Source organism: Ovis aries, chromosome 18, assembly GCF_016772045.2.
Source record: "Ovis aries strain OAR_USU_Benz2616 breed Rambouillet chromosome 18, ARS-UI_Ramb_v3.0, whole genome shotgun sequence".
In the NCBI taxonomy this organism is placed as follows: Eukaryota; Metazoa; Chordata; class Mammalia; order Artiodactyla; family Bovidae; genus Ovis; species Ovis aries.
This window is the reverse complement of record NC_056071.1, coordinates 1335003-1349926: the sequence shown is the minus strand read 5'-3', so window position 1 is coordinate 1349926 and position 14924 is coordinate 1335003. Positions and strand designations below refer to the sequence as shown.

Sequence of the window (14924 nt, the reverse complement as noted above, 5' to 3'; positions counted from 1 at the left end):
CAACAGTGCCTACAGCCTCAGTAGACATAATGTCCCAGGAAATCATACTGCACTTTTCCTCACCTGCACAACCATTCTGCTCTAGGCCTCTGGCCAACCTGCAGGAGAAATGCAGGCCTGGGATCACTTCACAGTCCATGGTGGCCTCCAAGACTCAAGCACTGTGACAGCAGTAGCAATTCAGGAACTTCCAAGGGCAGAAACAAGGCCTATTGCCTTGCACAACTGTCACCGTTCCTGTAGGTCCCTACAACCGCTGCAGCCCAGAGGGCACACAGGAATTTCACCAACTAAAAGGGCCCCAACAGCGAGGACCTCAGATCTGACCTGGGGTTCGAATCAGAATCCACAGAAGCTTCCTTGCTTCGGTTCTCACAGCACAACAGGCCCAACTAGACCACTCACAGCATGAACTGTGAGGAAACACACATTTCCGAGTGAAGAGCTCAAGAGCTCAGCCAGGACCTACTGTGACTTCAACCACCACTGGACAACCCAGATGCCTCTATGCTCCTCAAAGCACTTCACCACGGACCTCGCATTCCAAGAGCCGCTCCAACGTCTGTACACAGCGCACCCTCAGACGGGAGCCTCGCAAATGGTGGTGACCTAGCTCCTCCATGCCCGTGTGTGACATAGTGGGAGATGCACTCACTGCTAACCAGTCCCGCCCTTAACTCCAAGGGAGGCAACGTGCTGGACCTCAGTTTCGATGAGGAGACGGTAGTGAGTTCTCACTCATTTTGTTCAGATTTTCCAAGGAATGCATGTGAGGGTGTCATCATCGATCCGAGCACGTGCTGGCTCACTGCCCACCTCCACGGGGCAGGCAGGGCCGCTCCCAGGAGGAGCCAGTGACTTTGGAGTCCCCCAACACCCAGGGGAACTCAGAGCCCCCAGGCTTCTCAGCAAAAGGAATGGTCCCTCCATACATACAGCCACTCAGGCAGTCTCAGGAAACCTGAAATCCATGACGCGTCTTGGGGCAGGGGAAGGCGTACCATGCTCGGTGATCCAAAAAGCAGTGGCCGCAACCTGGGCCCGCCACACTTCTCGCCGGGCTCCCCAGCACCTCGAGTCACCATCTCACGAGCGGGGCTCCATTTTCTGAGTGACGGGCACTCACACTTGAGAACTTCACCTGACAAGGGGACAGAAAACACAGGCAAGCTTCAGGTGTGTCCCCAGCTTCTCGCTAAGCAATACTGATGCCCACCGTTCCCCGAGGGAAGGCCTTTTGCTTCCCAACTGTAGTATCCCTTATGTACGACTGGATACCCATGTGTTGGCACAAGTGAAGAAAGTTAGGTTCATGTGACTGTGGATGTCTGCCTGACTGAGTGTGCAAGCGTGGCCGCAGACTTGATGTGGGTCTGAGTACTCGTGTTCTACTGTACCAACGACGACGTGCTCTCAGGATTCTGGGTGCCTTGGGAACTCTCTCCGTGTATTTCCGTGTCTCAGAGCCCCTGAGCAAAGGCCCTGGTGTCTGAACACACACATCTTCTCCAGAGAGACCTGAACTCCCACGCTCCCACAAAACACCATGCAAAATTACACTGACGGGTTGACATAGGCTCTGGGCTCCCGATCTACCTGATCCATGCGGTCTGACCAAAGCACAGGAACCTGACCACCTAAGGCCCCCTTGCGGAGCATCTGTGTGAATGTCCCTTACCGTGACACTACCCCAGCTACTATTACAGCTCAGGTGTCCTTGCCACAAGTCCCACCTCCTCCCTGAACTCTCTCTTCTGGAGAAGGCCTACAGTGTGGTTAACTTGGCCTTGGGCCAGATGCAGCCCACCATACGCTCGCAGAGCAGAAGAATACAGGGCATGCACCTCTTCCTGTGCAATTAGCCCAGTCGGTCTCCGGGGCTCCGCCGGAAAGCGCAAGACAAGAGGTGGTCGTCCTCAGGTACCAGGATCCAGGGGTTACTCCCACAGAAACGGGGCCCATTTCCTGGCCAGATTATGCTCAGATCCACAGCCTGCAGGGCCCTGGGCACCAACCACACCCTAGAGAAAGCTCCCATAAAGCAAGACTTGGTCTAAATTGAACTCCTTCTGCCTCCCAGGGTGACTCACCCACATCAGAAGCCTCCAAGGGCTCTACTCACACAGGGCAATCAGCACTCAGCAAGACCCACAGGAAGAAGGTGGCTTTCATTATGGCAACACCATGCCATCCTGCCTAGCGGCTTGTCCCCACCACGCAAGACCACCAAGCGCTCACAGATCACTAAGGCCGCTTCCAGGAAGACTTCACAAAAAGAGGCAGGGGAAGACCCTGGATTTGCCAGGTTTCCCACCCGCATGTCAGGGGAGCCAATGGCTACTACACTGAAGCAGCGTGGTATGCCAACCAATGCCGGATCTCTACCACAACCACGGTCTTCCAAGGTTGATGTGTCACTGCCAGGGTGGTGAACACCTGGGTGGGATCCGGGCTGTCTTGCTGGCCCCATTCTTCAGGAACTCATGCACGTTGTAAATTCCAGTCCCAAGGGCTAAATGGGGGCAACATACCTTATTACCACCAAGAGGGCTGGCTCCTAGGCCTAGTTATTGTAACTCTTCGAGGCACCAAAGATACAGTTTGAAAGACCTCTTACTGGCATCAGGCCACAAAGGTCACCATCACCGAGTCTCCCAACCACCAGCAATGCCCTGTCCTCTGCACCCAGCAACCAGCAGCTCCAAAAGGACCACAGTATGTATCACTGAAGACAGAACAACAGTGCCTGAATATCAGGGGACAGATTGTCCCAGGAAATCATACTACACCTATCTTCACCTGCACAACCATTCTGCTCTAGGCCTCTGGCCAACCCACGGGAGGAATGTATGGCTACGATCGCCTCACAGTCCACAGTGTCCTGCAAGGCTCAACACTGTGACAGGAGTTGCAATACAGGAACTGCCAAGAACAGAAACTAGACCTATTTCCTTTTGCCCCTGCCAACGTTCCACTAGGTCCCTGCAACTGCTACAGTACACCGGCCACTCGGGAATCTCACCGACCCAAAGGGCTGCAATGGCGAGGGCCTCAGATCTGACCTGGGGCTCCGATCGGAAACCACAGAAACTTTTGTGCTTCGGATTTCATATCACCACTACCCCAACGAGCGCAACTAGCAGCATTAACGGGAAGAAACACACCTTTCCGCGTGAAGAGCTCAAGAGCTCAGCCAGGATCTACTGTGACTCCTGCCACCACTGGACAAGCCGAATGCCTCTATGCTCCTCAGCGCCTTTACATGGACCTCGCATTCCAAGAGCCACTCCAACATCTGTACGCAGCCCACCCTCAGACGGGCGCCTCGCAAATGGTGGTGACCTAGCTCCTCCATGCCCGTGTGTGACATAGTGGGAGATGCACTCACTGCTAACCAGTCCCGCCCTTAACTCCAAGGGAGGCAACGTGCTGGACCTCAGTTTCGATGAGGAGACGGTAGTGAGTTCTCACTCATTTTGTTCAGATTTTCCAAGGAATGCATGTGAGGGTGTCATCATCGATCCGAGCACGTGCTGGCTCACTGCCCACCTCCACGGGGCAGGCAGGGCCGCTCCCAGGAGGAGCCAGCGACTTTGGAGTCCCCCAACACCCAGGGGAACTCAGAGCCCCCAGGCTTCTCAGCAAAAGGAATGGTCCCTCCATACATACAGCCACTCAGGCAGTCTCAGGAAACCTGAAATCCATGACGCGTCTTGGGGCAGGGGAAGGCGTACCATGCTCGGTGATCCAAAAAGCAGTGGCCGCAACCTGGGCCCGCCACACTTCTCGCCGGGCTCCCCAGCACCTCGAGTCACCATCTCACGAGCGGGGCTCCATTTTCTGAGTGACGGGCACTCACACTTGAGAACTTCACCTGACAAGGGGACAGAAAACACAGGCAAGCTTCAGGTGTGTCCCCAGCTTCTCGCTAAGCAATACTGATGCCCACCGTTCCCCCGAGGGAAGGCCTTTTTGCTTCCCAACTGTAGTATCCCTTATGTACGACTGGATACCCATGTGTTGGCACAAGTGAAGAAAGTTAGGTTCATGTGACTGTGGATGTCTGCCTGACTGAGTGTGCAAGCGTGGCCGCAGACTTGATGTGGGTCTGAGTACTCGTGTTCTACTGTACCAACGACGACGTGCTCTCAGGATTCTGGGTGCCTTGGGAACTCTCTCCGTGTATTTCCGTGTCTCAGAGCCCCTGAGCAAAGGCCCTGGTGTCTGAACACACACATCTTCTCCAGAGAGACCTGAACTCCCACGCTCCCACAAAACACCATGCAAAATTACACTGACGGGTTGACATAGGCTCTGGGCTCCCGATCTACCTGATCCATGCGGTCTGACCAAAGCACAGGAACCTGACCACCTAAGGCCCCCTTGCGGAGCATCTGTGTGAATGTCCCTTACCGTGACACTACCCCAGCTACTATTACAGCTCAGGTGTCCTTGCCACAAGTCCCACCTCCTCCCTGAACTCTCTCTTCTGGAGAAGGCCTACAGTGTGGTTAACTTGGCCTTGGGCCAGATGCAGCCCACCATACGCTCGCAGAGCAGAAGAATACAGGGCATGCACCTCTTCCTGTGCAATTAGCCCAGTCGGTCTCCGGGGCTCCGCCGGAAAAGCGCAAGACAAGAGGTGGTCGTCCTCAGGTACCAGGATCCAGGGTTACTCCCACAGAAACGGGGCCCATTTCCTGGCCAGATTATGCTCAGATCCACAGCCTGCAGGGCCCTGGGCACCAACCACACCCTAGAGAAAGCTCCCATAAAGCAAGACTTGGTCTAAATTGAACTCCTTCTGCCTCCCAGGGTGACTCACCCACATCAGAAGCCTCCAAGGGCTCTACTCACACAGGGCAATCAGCACTCAGCAAGACCCACAGGAAGAAGGTGGCTTTCATTATGGCAACACCATGCCATCCTGCCTGGCGGCTTGTCCCCACCACGCAAGACCACCAAGCGCTCACAGATCACTAAGGCCGCTTCCAGGAAGACTTCACAAAAAACAGGCAGGGGGAGACCTGGATTTGCCAGGTTTCCCACCCGCATGTCAGGGGAGCCAATGGCTACTACACTGAAGCAGCGTGGTATGCCAACCAATGCCGGATCTCTACCACAACCACGGTCTTCCAAGGTTGATGTGTCACTGCCAGGGTGGTGAACACCTGGGTGGGATCCGGGCTGTCTTGCTGGCCCCATTCTTCAGGAACTCATGCACGTTGTAAATTCCAGTCCCAAGGGCTAAATGGGGGCAACATACCTTATTACCACCAAGAGGGCTGGCTCCTAGGCCTAGTTATTGTAACTCTTCGAGGCACCAAAGATACAGTTTGAAAGACCTCTTACTGGCATCAGGCCACAAAGGTCACCATCACCGAGTCTCCCAACCACCAGCAATGCCCTGTCCTCTGCACCCAGCAACCAGCAGCTCCAAAAGGACCACAGTATGTATCACTGAAGACAGAACAACAGTGCCTGAATATCAGGGGACAGATTGTCCCAGGAAATCATACTACACCTATCTTCACCTGCACAACCATTCTGCTCTAGGCCTCTGGCCAACCCACGGGAGGAATGTATGGCTACGATCGCCTCACAGTCCACAGTGTCCTGCAAGGCTCAACACTGTGACAGGAGTTGCAATACAGGAACTGCCAAGAACAGAAACTAGACCTATTTCCTTTTGCCCCTGCCAACGTTCCACTAGGTCCCTGCAACTGCTACAGTACACAGGCCACTCGGGAATCTCACCGACCCAAAGGGCTGCAATGGCGAGGGCCTCAGATCTGACCTGGGGCTCCGATCGGAAACCACAGAAACTTTTGTGCTTCGGATTTCATATCACCACTACCCCAACGAGCGCAACTAGCAGCATTAACGGGAAGAAACACACCTTTCCGCGTGAAGAGCTCAAGAGCTCAGCCAGGATCTACTGTGACTCCTGCCACCACTGGACAAGCCGAATGCCTCTATGCTCCTCAGCGCCTTTACATGGACCTCGCATTCCAAGAGCCACTCCAACATCTGTACGCAGCCCACCCTCAGACGGGCGCCTCGCAAATGGTGGTGACCTAGCTCCTCCATGCCCGTGTGTGACATAGTGGGAGATGCACTCACTGCTAACCAGTCCCGCCCTTAACTCCAAGGGAGGCAACGTGCTGGACCTCAGTTTCGATGAGGAGACGGTAGTGAGTTCTCACTCATTTTGTTCAGATTTTCCAAGGAATGCATGTGAGGGTGTCATCATCGATCCGAGCACGTGCTGGCTCACTGCCCACCTCCACGGGGGCAGGCAGGGCCGCTCCCAGGAGGAGCCAGCGACTTTGGAGTCCCCCAACACCCAGGGGAACTCAGAGCCCCCAGGCTTCTCAGCAAAAGGAATGGTCCCTCCATACATACAGCCACTCAGGCAGTCTCAGGAAACCTGAAATCCATGACGCGTCTTGGGGCAGGGGAAGGCGTACCATGCTCGGTGATCCAAAAAGCAGTGGCCGCAACCTGGGCCCGCCACACTTCTCGCCGGGCTCCCCAGCACCTCGAGTCACCATCTCACGAGCGGGGCTCCATTTTCTGAGTGACGGGCACTCACACTTGAGAACTTCACCTGACAAGGGGACAGAAAACACAGGCAAGCTTCAGGTGTGTCCCCAGCTTCTCGCTAAGCAATACTGATGCCCACCGTTCCCCGAGGGAAGGCCTTTTTGCTTCCCAACTGTAGTATCCCTTATGTACGACTGGATACCCATGTGTTGGCACAAGTGAAGAAAGTTAGGTTCATGTGACTGTGGATGTCTGCCTGACTGAGTGTGCAAGCGTGGCCGCAGACTTGATGTGGGTCTGAGTACTCGTGTTCTACTGTACCAACGACGACGTGCTCTCAGGATTCTGGGTGCCTTGGGAACTCTCTCCGTGTATTTCCGTGTCTCAGAGCCCCTGAGCAAAGGCCCTGGTGTCTGAACACACACATCTTCTCCAGAGAGACCTGAACTCCCACGCTCCCACAAAACACCATGCAAAATTACACTGACGGGTTGACATAGGCTCTGGGCTCCCGATCTACCTGATCCATGCGGTCTGACCAAAGCACAGGAACCTGACCACCTAAGGCCCCCTTGCGGAGCATCTGTGTGAATGTCCCTTACCGTGACACTACCCCAGCTACTATTACAGCTCAGGTGTCCTTGCCACAAGTCCCACCTCCTCCCTGAACTCTCTCTTCTGGAGAAGGCCTACAGTGTGGTTAACTTGGCCTTGGGCCAGATGCAGCCCACCATACGCTCGCAGAGCAGAAGAATACAGGGCATGCACCTCTTCCTGTGCAATTAGCCCAGTCGGTCTCCGGGGCTCCGCCGGAAAAGCGCAAGACAAGAGGTGGTCGTCCTCAGGTACCAGGATCCAGGGGTTACTCCCACAGAAACGGGGCCCATTTCCTGGCCAGATTATGCTCAGATCCACAGCCTGCAGGGCCCTGGGCACCAACCACACCCTAGAGAAAGCTCCCATAAAGCAAGACTTGGTCTAAATTGAACTCCTTCTGCCTCCCAGGGTGACTCACCCACATCAGAAGCCTCCAAGGGCTCTACTCACACAGGGCAATCAGCACTCAGCAAGACCCACAGGAAGAAGGTGGCTTTCATTATGGCAACACCATGCCATCCTGCCTGGCGGCTTGTCCCCACCACGCAAGACCACCAAGCGCTCACAGATCACTAAGGCCGCTTCCAGGAAGACTTCACAAAAACAGGCAGGGGGAGACCTTGGATTTGCCAGGTTTCCCACCCGCATGTCAGGGGAGCCAATGGCTACTACACTGAAGCAGCGTGGTATGCCAACCAATGCCGGATCTCTACCACAACCACGGTCTTCCAAGGTTGATGTGTCACTGCCAGGGTGGTGAACACCTGGGTGGGATCCGGGCTGTCTTGCTGGCCCCATTCTTCAGGAACTCATGCACGTTGTAAATTCCAGTCCCAAGGGCTAAATGGGGGCAACATACCTTATTACCACCAAGAGGGCTGGCTCCTAGGCCTAGTTATTGTAACTCTTCGAGGCACCAAAGATACAGTTTGAAAGACCTCTTACTGGCATCAGGCCACAAAGGTCACCATCACCGAGTCTCCCAACCACCAGCAATGCCCTGTCCTCTGCACCCAGCAACCAGCAGCTCCAAAAGGACCACAGTATGTATCACTGAAGACAGAACAACAGTGCCTGAATATCAGGGGACAGATTGTCCCAGGAAATCATACTACACCTATCTTCACCTGCACAACCATTCTGCTCTAGGCCTCTGGCCAACCCACGGGAGGAATGTATGGCTACGATCGCCTCACAGTCCACAGTGTCCTGCAAGGCTCAACACTGTGACAGGAGTTGCAATACAGGAACTGCCAAGAACAGAAACTAGACCTATTTCCTTTTGCCCCTGCCAACGTTCCACTAGGTCCCTGCAACTGCTACAGTACACAGGCCACTCGGGAATCTCACCGACCCAAAGGGCTGCAATGGCGAGGGCCTCAGATCTGACCTGGGGCTCCGATCGGAAACCACAGAAACTTTTGTGCTTCGGATTTCATATCACCACTACCCCAACGAGCGCAACTAGCAGCATTAACGGGAAGAAACACACCTTTCCGCGTGAAGAGCTCAAGAGCTCAGCCAGGATCTACTGTGACTCCTGCCACCACTGGACAAGCCGAATGCCTCTATGCTCCTCAGCGCCTTTACATGGACCTCGCATTCCAAGAGCCACTCCAACATCTGTACGCAGCCCACCCTCAGACGGGCGCCTCGCAAATGGTGGTGACCTAGCTCCTCCATGCCCGTGTGTGACATAGTGGGAGATGCACTCACTGCTAACCAGTCCCGCCCTTAACTCCAAGGGAGGCAACGTGCTGGACCTCAGTTTCGATGAGGAGACGGTAGTGAGTTCTCACTCATTTTGTTCAGATTTTCCAAGGAATGCATGTGAGGGTGTCATCATCGATCCGAGCACGTGCTGGCTCACTGCCCACCTCCACGGGGCAGGCAGGGCCGCTCCCAGGAGGAGCCAGTGACTTTGGAGTCCCCCAACACCCAGGGGAACTCAGAGCCCCCAGGCTTCTCAGCAAAAGGAATGGTCCCTCCATACATACAGCCACTCAGGCAGTCTCAGGAAACCTGAAATCCATGACGCGTCTTGGGGCAGGGGAAGGCGTACCATGCTCGGTGATCCAAAAAGCAGTGGCCGCAACCTGGGCCCGCCACACTTCTCGCCGGGCTCCCCAGCACCTCGAGTCACCATCTCACGAGCGGGGCTCCATTTTCTGAGTGACGGGCACTCACACTTGAGAACTTCACCTGACAAGGGGACAGAAAACACAGGCAAGCTTCAGGTGTGTCCCCAGCTTCTCGCTAAGCAATACTGATGCCCACCGTTCCCCGAGGGAAGGCCTTTTTGCTTCCCAACTGTAGTATCCCTTATGTACGACTGGATACCCATGTGTTGGCACAAGTGAAGAAAGTTAGGTTCATGTGACTGTGGATGTCTGCCTGACTGAGTGTGCAAGCGTGGCCGCAGACTTGACGTGGGTCTGAGTACTCGTGTTCTACTGTACCAACGACGACGTGCTCTCAGGATTCTGGGTGCCTTGGGAACTCTCTCCGTGTATTTCCGTGTCTCAGAGCCCCTGAGCAAAGGCCCTGGTGTCTGAACACACACATCTTCTCCAGAGAGACCTGAACTCCCACGCTCCCACAAAACACCATGCAAAATTACACTGACGGGTTGACATAGGCTCTGGGCTCCCGATCTACCTGATCCATGCGGTCTGACCAAAGCACAGGAACCTGACCACCTAAGGCCCCCTTGCGGAGCATCTGTGTGAATGTCCCTTACCGTGACACTACCCCAGCTACTATTACAGCTCAGGTGTCCTTGCCACAAGTCCCACCTCCTCCCTGAACTCTCTCTTCTGGAGAAGGCCTACAGTGTGGTTAACTTGGCCTTGGGCCAGATGCAGCCCACCATACGCTCGCAGAGCAGAAGAATACAGGGCATGCACCTCTTCCTGTGCAATTAGCCCAGTCGGTCTCCGGGCTCCGCCGGAAAAGCGCAAGACAAGAGGTGGTCGTCCTCAGGTACCAGGATCCAGGGGTTACTCCCACAGAAACGGGGCCCATTTCCTGGCCAGATTATGCTCAGATCCACAGCCTGCAGGGCCCTGGGCACCAACCACACCCTAGAGAAAGCTCCCATAAAGCAAGACTTGGTCTAAATTGAACTCCTTCTGCCTCCCAGGGTGACTCACTCACATCAGAAGCCTCCAAGGGCTCTACTCACACAGGGCAATCAGCACTCAGCAAGACCCACAGGAAGAAGGTGGCTTTCATTATGGCAACACCATGCCATCCTGCCTGGCGGCTTGTCCCCACCACGCAAGACCACCAAGCGCTCACAGATCACTAAGGCCGCTTCCAGGAAGACTTCACAAAAACAGGCAGGGGGAGACCTTGGATTTGCCAGGTTTCCCACCCGCATGTCAGGGGAGCCAATGGCTACTACACTGAAGCAGCGTGGTATGCCAACCAATGCCGGATCTCTACCACAACCACGGTCTTCCAAGGTTGATGTGTCACTGCCAGGGTGGTGAACACCTGGGTGGGATCCGGGCTGTCTTGCTGGCCCCATTCTTCAGGAACTCATGCACGTTGTAAATTCCAGTCCCAAGGGCTAAATGGGGGCAACATACCTTATTACCACCAAGAGGGCTGGCTCCTAGGCCTAGTTATTGTAACTCTTCGAGGCACCAAAGATACAGTTTGAAAGACCTCTTACTGGCATCAGGCCACAAAGGTCACCATCACCGAGTCTCCCAACCACCAGCAATGCCCTGTCCTCTGCACCCAGCAACCAGCAGCTCCAAAAGGACCACAGTATGTATCACTGAAGACAGAACAACAGTGCCTGAATATCAGGGGACAGATTGTCCCAGGAAATCATACTACACCTATCTTCACCTGCACAACCATTCTGCTCTAGGCCTCTGGCCAACCCACGGGAGGAATGTATGGCTACGATCGCCTCACAGTCCACAGTGTCCTGCAAGGCTCAACACTGTGACAGGAGTTGCAATACAGGAACTGCCAAGAACAGAAACTAGACCTATTTCCTTTTGCCCCTGCCAACGTTCCACTAGGTCCCTGCAACTGCTACAGTACACAGGCCACTCGGGAATCTCACCGACCCAAAGGGCTGCAATGGCGAGGGCCTCAGATCTGACCTGGGGCTCCGATCGGAAACCACAGAAACTTTTGTGCTTCGGATTTCATATCACCACTACCCCAACGAGCGCAACTAGCAGCATTAACGGGAAGAAACACACCTTTCCGCGTGAAGAGCTCAAGAGCTCAGCCAGGATCTACTGTGACTCCTGCCACCACTGGACAAGCCGAATGCCTCTATGCTCCTCAGCGCCTTTACATGGACCTCGCATTCCAAGAGCCACTCCAACATCTGTACGCAGCCCACCCTCAGACGGGCGCCTCGCAAATGGTGGTGACCTAGCTCCTCCATGCCCGTGTGTGACATAGTGGGAGATGCACTCACTGCTAACCAGTCCCGCCCTTAACTCCAAGGGAGGCAACGTGCTGGACCTCAGTTTCGATGAGGAGACGGTAGTGAGTTCTCACTCATTTTGTTCAGATTTTCCAAGGAATGCATGTGAGGGTGTCATCATCGATCCGAGCACGTGCTGGCTCACTGCCCACCTCCACGGGGCAGGCAGGGCCGCTCCCAGGAGGAGCCAGCGACTTTGGAGTCCCCCAACACCCAGGGGGAACTCAGAGCCCCCAGGCTTCTCAGCAAAAGGAATGGTCCCTCCATACATACAGCCACTCAGGCAGTCTCAGGAAACCTGAAATCCATGACGCGTCTTGGGGCAGGGGAAGGCGTACCATGCTCGGTGATCCAAAAAGCAGTGGCCGCAACCTGGGCCCGCCACACTTCTCGCCGGGCTCCCCAGCACCTCGAGTCACCATCTCACGAGCGGGGCTCCATTTTCTGAGTGACGGGCACTCACACTTGAGAACTTCACCTGACAAGGGGACAGAAAACACAGGCAAGCTTCAGGTGTGTCCCCAGCTTCTCGCTAAGCAATACTGATGCCCACCGTTCCCCGAGGGAAGGCCTTTTTGCTTCCCAACTGTAGTATCCCTTATGTACGACTGGATACCCATGTGTTGGCACAAGTGAAGAAAGTTAGGTTCATGTGACTGTGGATGTCTGCCTGACTGAGTGTGCAAGCGTGGCCGCAGACTTGACGTGGGTCTGAGTACTCGTGTTCTACTGTACCAACGACGACGTGCTCTCAGGATTCTGGGTGCCTTGGGAACTCTCTCCGTGTATTTCCGTGTCTCAGAGCCCCTGAGCAAAGGCCCTGGTGTCTGAACACACACATCTTCTCCAGAGAGACCTGAACTCCCACGCTCCCACAAAACACCATGCAAAATTACACTGACGGGTTGACATAGGCTCTGGGCTCCCGATCTACCTGATCCATGCGGTCTGACCAAAGCACAGGAACCTGACCACCTAAGGCCCCCTTGCGGAGCATCTGTGTGAATGTCCCTTACCGTGACACTACCCCAGCTACTATTACAGCTCAGGTGTCCTTGCCACAAGTCCCACCTCCTCCCTGAACTCTCTCTTCTGGAGAAGGCCTACAGTGTGGTTAACTTGGCCTTGGGCCAGATGCAGCCCACCATACGCTCGCAGAGCAGAAGAATACAGGGCATGCACCTCTTCCTGTGCAATTAGCCCAGTCGGTCTCCGGGGCTCCGCCGGAAAAGCGCAAGACAAGAGGTGGTCGTCCTCAGGTACCAGGATCCAGGGGTTACTCCCACAGAAACGGGGCCCATTTCCTGGCCAGATTATGCTCAGATCCACAGCCTGCAGGGCCCTGGGCACCAACCACACCCTAGAGAAAGCTCCCATAAAGCAAGACTTGGTCTAAATTGAACTCCTTCTGCCTCCCAGGGTGACTCACTCACATCAGAAGCCTCCAAGGGCTCTACTCACACAGGGCAATCAGCACTCAGCAAGACCCACAGGAAGAAGGTGGCTTTCATTATGGCAACACCATGCCATCCTGCCTGGCGGCTTGTCCCCACCACGCAAGACCACCAAGCGCTCACAGATCACTAAGGCCGCTTCCAGGAAGACTTCACAAAAACAGGCAGGGGGAGACCTTGGATTTGCCAGGTTTCCCACCCGCATGTCAGGGGAGCCAATGGCTACTACACTGAAGCAGCGTGGTATGCCAACCAATGCCGGATCTCTACCACAACCACGGTCTTCCAAGGTTGATGTGTCACTGCCAGGGTGGTGAACACCTGGGTGGGATCCGGGCTGTCTTGCTGGCCCCATTCTTCAGGAACTCATGCACGTTGTAAATTCCAGTCCCAAGGGGCTAAATGGGGGCAACATACCTTATTACCACCAAGAGGGCTGGCTCCTAGGCCTAGTTATTGTAACTCTTCGAGGCACCAAAGATACAGTTTGAAAGACCTCTTACTGGCATCAGGCCACAAAGGTCACCATCACCGAGTCTCCCAACCACCAGCAATGCCCTGTCCTCTGCACCCAGCAACCAGCAGCTCCAAAAGGACCACAGTATGTATCACTGAAGACAGAACAACAGTGCCTGAATATCAGGGGACAGATTGTCCCAGGAAATCATACTACACCTATCTTCACCTGCACAACCATTCTGCTCTAGGCCTCTGGCCAACCCACGGGAGGAATGTATGGCTACGATCGCCTCACAGTCCACAGTGTCCTGCAAGGCTCAACACTGTGACAGGAGTTGCAATACAGGAACTGCCAAGAACAGAAACTAGACCTATTTCCTTTTGCCCCTGCCAACGTTCCACTAGGTCCCTGCAACTGCTACAGTACACAGGCCACTCGGGAATCTCACCGACCCAAAGGGCTGCAATGGCGAGGGCCTCAGATCTGACCTGGGGCTCCGATCGGAAACCACAGAAACTTTTGTGCTTCGGATTTCATATCACCACTACCCCAACGAGCGCAACTAGCAGCATTAACGGGAAGAAACACACCTTTCCGCGTGAAGAGCTCAAGAGCTCAGCCAGGATCTACTGTGACTCCTGCCACCACTGGACAAGCCGAATGCCTCTATGCTCCTCAGCGCCTTTACATGGACCTCGCATTCCAAGAGCCACTCCAACATCTGTACGCAGCCCACCCTCAGACGGGCGCCTCGCAAATGGTGGTGACCTAGCTCCTCCATGCCCGTGTGTGACATAGTGGGAGATGCACTCACTGCTAACCAGTCCCGCCCTTAACTCCAAGGGGAGGCAACGTGCTGGACCTCAGTTTCGATGAGGAGACGGTAGTGAGTTCTCACTCATTTTGTTCAGATTTTCCAAGGAATGCATGTGAGGGTGTCATCATCGATCCGAGCACGTGCTGGCTCACTGCCCACCTCCACGGGGCAGGCAGGGCCGCTCCCAGGAGGAGCCAGTGACTTTGGAGTCCCCCAACACCCAGGGGAACTCAGAGCCCCCAGGCTTCTCAGCAAAAGGAATGGTCCCTCCATACATACAGCCACTCAGGCAGTCTCAGGAAACCTGAAATCCATGACGCGTCTTGGGGCAGGGGAAGGCGTACCATGCTCGGTGATCCAAAAAGCAGTGGCCGCAACCTGGGCCCGCCACACTTCTCGCCGGGCTCCCCAGCACCTCGAGTCACCATCTCACGAGCGGGGCTCCATTTTCTGAGTGACGGGCACTCACACTTGAGAACTTCACCTGACAAGGGGACAGAAAACACAGGCAAGCTTCAGGTGTGTCCCCAGCTTCTCGCTAAGCAATACTGATGCCCACCGTTCCCCGAGGGAAGGCCTTTTTGCTTCCCA

At 55.0% G+C, this 14924-nt stretch overlaps 6 non-coding genes across 6 annotated transcripts; all 6 read right to left on the bottom strand.

Annotated features, from left to right (window-relative positions):
• Positions 1–698: 698 nt before the first annotated feature.
• Positions 699–791, bottom strand: LOC114109171 (small nucleolar RNA SNORD116). The gene has a single exon (XR_003585857.1). It is a non-coding gene; the product is annotated as a small nucleolar RNA SNORD116 (small nucleolar RNA).
• Positions 792–3431: 2640 nt separating this feature from the next.
• Positions 3432–3524, bottom strand: LOC114109170 (small nucleolar RNA SNORD116). The gene has a single exon (XR_003585856.1). It is a non-coding gene; the product is annotated as a small nucleolar RNA SNORD116 (small nucleolar RNA).
• Positions 3525–6166: 2642 nt separating this feature from the next.
• LOC114112095 (small nucleolar RNA SNORD116) lies at positions 6167–6259 on the bottom strand. The gene has a single exon (XR_003587659.1). It is a non-coding gene; the product is annotated as a small nucleolar RNA SNORD116 (small nucleolar RNA).
• Positions 6260–8902: 2643 nt separating this feature from the next.
• On the bottom strand, positions 8903–8995 carry LOC114112099 (small nucleolar RNA SNORD116). The gene has a single exon (XR_003587662.1). It is a non-coding gene; the product is annotated as a small nucleolar RNA SNORD116 (small nucleolar RNA).
• Positions 8996–11636: 2641 nt separating this feature from the next.
• On the bottom strand, positions 11637–11729 carry LOC114112102 (small nucleolar RNA SNORD116). Its single transcript, XR_003587665.2, has one exon. It is a non-coding gene; the product is annotated as a small nucleolar RNA SNORD116 (small nucleolar RNA).
• Positions 11730–14374: 2645 nt separating this feature from the next.
• LOC114112064 (small nucleolar RNA SNORD116) lies at positions 14375–14467 on the bottom strand. Its single transcript, XR_003587643.1, has one exon. It is a non-coding gene; the product is annotated as a small nucleolar RNA SNORD116 (small nucleolar RNA).
• Between the last annotated feature and the right edge of the window lie 457 nt (positions 14468–14924).